This window comes from Spea bombifrons, chromosome 1, assembly GCF_027358695.1.
Source record: "Spea bombifrons isolate aSpeBom1 chromosome 1, aSpeBom1.2.pri, whole genome shotgun sequence".
Lineage (NCBI taxonomy): Eukaryota > Metazoa > Chordata > Amphibia > Anura > Pelobatidae > Spea > Spea bombifrons.
In genome coordinates, this window is record NC_071087.1 from 141,107,535 (window position 1) to 141,113,681 (window position 6,147).

General features: G+C 35.1%; 1 long non-coding RNA gene across 1 annotated transcript; it reads left to right on the forward strand.

The window, feature by feature from the left end:
• Positions 1 to 1,231: 1,231 nt before the first annotated feature.
• On the forward strand, positions 1,232 to 1,621 carry LOC128504904 (uncharacterized). Its single transcript, XR_008355503.1, has 2 exons — positions 1,232 to 1,297; positions 1,541 to 1,621. It is a non-coding gene; the product is annotated as an uncharacterized LOC128504904 (long non-coding RNA).
• Positions 1,622 to 6,147: the final 4,526 nt, after the last annotated feature.

The window sequence follows — 6,147 nt, forward strand, 5'->3', positions numbered from 1 at the left end:
GGCCCCCTCTGGCCCCCCCCTGGCGACGCCACTGGGGGGCACATGGGGGGCTAATTATAAAACGGTACATATACACTATATATATATATATGTACACATTAGATGTGCATTTTTAACTACATAATATGTACTTATCTCTTTGAAGTAAAGATCGTGATTGAAATATGATTTCAAAATAACAGCTAAAGTGACAGTTATTTTTAATTCTTTAATATTAGCCCCTGCTGACAATATATATAAATATTAGACCCTGCTTCCAATATATATTAATATTAACCCCTGCTGCGGATATATATTGATATTAGCCCCTGCTGCGGATATATACTTACATTATACCCTGCTGCCGATATACATAAAAATTATACCCTGCTGCCTATATATATTAATATTAGCCCCTACTGCCGATATATATTATTAGTCTCTGCAGCCAATATATATATAAATATTAGCCCCTGCAGCCAATATTTATTGATAATAGGCCCTGCAGCCAATATATATTAATATTAGCCCCTGCTGCCGATTTATATAAATATTAGACCCTGCTGCCAATATGAATATAAATACTAGAACCTGCTGCCAATAAATATTAATATTAGCCCATGCTGCCAATATATGTTAATATTAGCTCCTGCTGCCAATATATATATATATATATATATATATATATATATATATATATATATATATATATATAAATATTAGCCCCTGCTTCCGATATATATTAATATTAGACCCTGCTGACGATATATTTTATTAGTCCCTGCTTCCGATATATATTAATATTAGCCCCTGCAGCCAATATATATTAATATTATACCCTGCTGCCAATATATACAAATATTAAACCCAGCTGTCAATATATATAAATATTAGACCCTGCTGCCAATATTTAAATAAATATTAGCCTCTGCTGCCAAAACATATATAAATATTTGCCCCTGCTGCCAATATATATATAAATATTAGACCCTGTTCCCAATATATTTTAAAGTGAAAAAAATTGGACCCTACCCAAGCATTTCCTTGGGCCCGGCTCAATGCTCCCTTGCATGCAATCACTCCCTCCGCTACCACACCAAAAAATATATATATACTGCAGATCAGGGGAAGACTGTGAGACTGCACCGTGACATTGAAAGGTCCTCGCCCCCGTAATCATTCCCAGAGTCCCTTTGTCCCCTCATTCACTAAACCATACCTCTCTTGTACTTACACCTTGTAGTTCAGTATGGATCAAATAAACAACACATGGAAACAGCACATGCAACTGAATAAGACAAAAAAAATGGATTTGCAGGTATACATAAATAATGCATGGAAACATAGCATTGCAGGTATAAACCAACAGAACACATAAACCCAGCATTGCAGGTATAGATCAACTGGAAATCACATGTAAACTCAGCACTGAAGCTATAGATCAAATAAACAACACATGGAAACAGCACTGCAGGTATTGATCAACTGAATAAGTTACAAATCCTATATTTGGAGGTAAAAATAAATAATGTATGGAAACATAGCAGATACAGATCAACAGAATTTGACACACTATTTGACATCCAAACAACTATAAATCATTCTTTTTTATCACATTATTAAAATCCCAAAAATCAAAAAAGTTAAAAGGCCCAAATAAATTAAGGAGATTAGACATAATGGAATCAAACATTTGCTACTGCAAACATTTTTAGATGAAAAAGTCCAGTTTTATTCAGCACAACAAAACAGTGATAGCATTATTCTTAACAATATTCTTGAAAACGAAATATGAAACTTCAACAAAACTTTTAGCCATTAATGCAACACAACCATCCTAGCACTGCATCACCAAATGAACACCTCATTACAGATAACAAAATGCACACAGATAACAAAATGCATATAACTAAGCTGAATACCACTTGGTCTCCCTTAACAGGGAAGGCTTGTGAAACCAAAGGGGAATAGTGTCCAGTATAATGAAATCAAGTTTGCTTTTTAATAATATATTCAGATTGAAACAGAGTGAATAACACAATACCTTTACTTTTCCTCTCACTGATTTCTAGGCCTAGAAAGTTTTGTCCTCTGAAGTGACCACAAAATCTGGATAAATAAAAATTACAAAGTTCTATTTAACCCTCTACAGCAAGTAAAGTGCCAGGAAACAGATGACCAAACTCATATCAGGACAGGCTCTGCCACACTGACACCCAAACACATACACCAGGACAGGCTCTGCTGCCACATGGACCCCCACATCAGGATGGGATAACCTACTAATAGTATAAAAAATGCTTTCCACATTGCTCTGTTGTTTGCGTGTATTCCCCCCTTGTGTATTTGTGCCCTCCCAGCCACCCCCCTTTGTGCATTTTTGCAATACACCCTTGTGTATTGATTTATTTGATGCCCCCAGCCAGCCCCCCCTCCCTTGTGTATTGATGCACCAACCCCTTGTAATAGTTAATATAATGGCCCACATACCCATGTATATTAACCCCCCTGATGTGTAATTATGGCCCCCTCTGCCCCCCCTGCCGACGCCACTACTTATAGACCAATCCTTTCTTCCCTTCTGATGAGTTTTGGTTTGTGTTCTGAAGCTATGTATTCCTTCCTCTATAAATTGACACACATACATCTCCTTAAGCATCTGACTGCATACAATTTCCATTGTTATTTTCAGTCATGTGTCATTGGTTGCTATGAGTTGCACTCGCTACTGGATCCAAGGTATGAAAGTTGGTATTAAAATACATTTTAATACAATATAACCTTAAGGGTGAGCAATAGAAGTACAGCCTTATGATGCTGCCAGAAGAAATTGTGTATACTTAGTGATAAACATGATCTTTTTTGAGCTGTATTCCAAATATTAAAAAGAGACACATGGTGGAGAATTTGAAAAATATACCATATGGCGTCATTTTTTTTCCTTCTCATTGTAGTGACATTTGCTTAAGAAAGCTTTAATAAAGCAGAAAAAATATAGGTTTGACTGATTTTTTGATTTAATACAACCAGGGGATGCTATGGAAAAAGGCAAATAGAGGCTGGCCAATGAGGTAAGGATCCCCTTGATCATCAGGAATAGGGAAAATATTACTGCTGGCTTATGCAGACATCTATGGGCATGTCAGAAGTTGTGGGGTAGGGTGGAAGGTGCAGCAATGTTGCCATAAAGGGGTTTATAAAGTGAACTGAAATGTTTCCCGGGTCTTTGTTCTGTTGTAAGTTTGTTGTTGTTTGATGTTTCTTTTCTTAATATACTGTAATTTGTTTTGCAATCACACCAGCAATGTCCACTCTCCCCTTGCCAGTATCTACTGGTTTAATTAATGGAGGCCGTCTCCAAATGGGCTTGGAATGGTAGGTTCAGTGGGTGGCTAATGGCACCTGCTTGACTAGGGATCTTGTTGTTGTTAGTGTGGTAAGAACCACCTGTTGGGCTCAAGGTTCCACAGCTGCCATGCTGTTTATGATTACTGTTATACATTAACTCTGGGAGTTTAATAAAGCTATGACCAAAGCTCTTACCCACATTTATGTCTCATTTTGGGGTATGGGTTTGGATTTTTAGTGTTTTCCTGAACATCTCTACCTAAGCAGCCAGGATAGGAGCTCAGCTTTTTAACTTGGGAGTCTTAAATGACTCCTTGTGTTCTAAATCTCTGCAGAAGGAGAATGTGTGGGTTTAGTGCGCCTAAAACAGTTTTCCACTTTTAAGCTTTGTCTCATGGTCCAGTATCCTAACCCATCTATACAATTGATCTGGACCTCATTGTATCGTTAGCATCCATTGCTGTAATTATGTCATTATAAGTAGGATCATGTTTTATGTTTTGCTGACAAGTGCTTCAAACCTATGGGTAATTTTGCTTTTGCATCAAGCTGTGCTATTTACATTTTTCGAGGATTTGTAACATATATGTATATTCCTAGTGTAACATGCATATTAGATGTAGCAATGTGTAAATATGTTCTGCAATATGCATATATCTTATTGACTCTTAATATGTTCTGCTCTGCGTTCCTGACATAACCTGACAGCTCACAAATTCATGTGGCTTCCTGGTATACTACATGTTGAACATGGCTTAGTGTAAAATTATGCAAATTGCCTTAGAACGTTCTATTGAGCTGTTTCACCCTAATAAGGTCCTGTAATTGACGTGTCTGAACTCCTTCCAGCACAAAATAAACAGAAAATGGAGCTTGACAGATTTTATTTTCGCCTTTTTTTAAACAGCTCAATCTTTGAATCAAATTTAATACATGTCAAAAGAGCAGGTGTTACTCTGGCTGTTTAACAGACATAAAATATTTCCATATTCTGTCTCTGTGGGCTTTCTGTGTGGGTGAATGTCTCTCATAGCAGAAGTGTGAGCTGAAACAAATGGTTATATCTGGCAATTGAGCATTCTTTTTACTTGTTTTTTATTAAGGTTAACTCTGCATAAAAAACAGATAAAATTTTATTATTGTGAAGTCAAATACAGAATAAATGTGAGAAAATAGGTGAATTTAATAATAAAAATGTATTTCAGGAAATCCTTAATCAAACCATAATGGTATCACAGGGAAATGTTTGCTGTCCTAAAGTCCCAGGAGAAGAATTTGTAGGAGAACACAGTGATCTGCATCATTTATACACCCATCTAATAGAAAAGGACACTGCGTGAGAACAGAGTTCATGCTATGGAACTACAGAATTAAAGAAATCTATCATCTACCCATAAGAATATGGGTAGAGAGATTTTACTCTGAACTTCTTTTCTATATTAAAAAATAATGTAAAGCGCTGCACTCATCTGATGAAAAATACCATTAACATGTTCTTATGTTGTATTAATATTGAAATATTAATTCACATAATACATAAAATGACATTCAAAGCTTATTTCCTGGTCTTTCTGTTGAATGATGTGCTAAGCAGTATATAAAAAAATAATCCATCACAAAAACACCTTCTAAAATGTGTAATTTTCAACTTTTGATTAAAGTGTATAATACAAAGTATATAATCAAAGAGAAAAGGTTTTGCTTCCCATGCACGTGAAATTGGATACAATTAAACATCACAAAGCAGGTGATGGAAATTGGGACATCTTTGAAGCCAGCCAATGCAATTTACCCCCATCATTTTAAAAACCTGACACCCCAAGGTATTTTAAATGCTGGTATTTTAACCCTTCCATGAACAAATTCTACCACCAGCCTTTGCCAAAATGGTAGGTTTTTTTTTGTTTTTGTTTTTTTTAAGACAAAATGTACTTCAGGTATGAATTTATAGCCCCTGTTATATGTCAGTGTCAAACACCCCAATATGTGTTCAGCAATATCTCCTGAGTACAGCGATACTCCCATGCATGGGTTTGTCTGGTTGTTTGGGAGGTAGAATTCCACAATTAGAAATTTGATTTTTTTTCAACTTGGAGCATCTGGTTCTACTGCCTCCACGTCCTATTTGGGACATCATTGAAGCTGGCTAATTCAATTTACCCCATTAAACCATGTATTTTAAATGCTGGTATTTAAAATACAAATGCACAAATTCTACCACCAACCTTTGCCAAAGTTTGTGGTAGTCATTTTTTGTGCGTTCTCTTTCACACACATTATACTTTAAGTGTGAATTTACAGACCTTGGTAAATGTTATCTTTTCCAAAGAGGTGGTTAAAAGAGTAATACAAAAAATATTTATTAACTACCGGTATGCATGGCTATGAAAAAACAAGGCTAAGTTTCAATGTTTTAACTAGAAAAAATTAAAAAGGTGGTATAGATTTCCCTGATATTAAAAATATCATGTTGCAGCAATGATATTACACTTAACTATCAAAAAGAAAAGTTATACTTTGAGAAGCCTAATATAAAGTGAAATCACTGATTATTAATAATATGGACTCTGGCATATTACTTTAGGTGAATAGAAAGAGTAAATTGTTTAAATCAGTAACAATTAATCTGATTATAGATAATCTTTTAACATATGGTGGACATGTAAAATGAGAAGTGGTGTAAATTTTATGACTATATTTAATTCACCTCTATAAAACCTTTCCCAGAATGATATATGGAATATAATATCCACTTTTAAAGATATATTTACTAATGTAAGAATTACAAATTATAAACAAAAAGAAATGAGCAACAAAAAG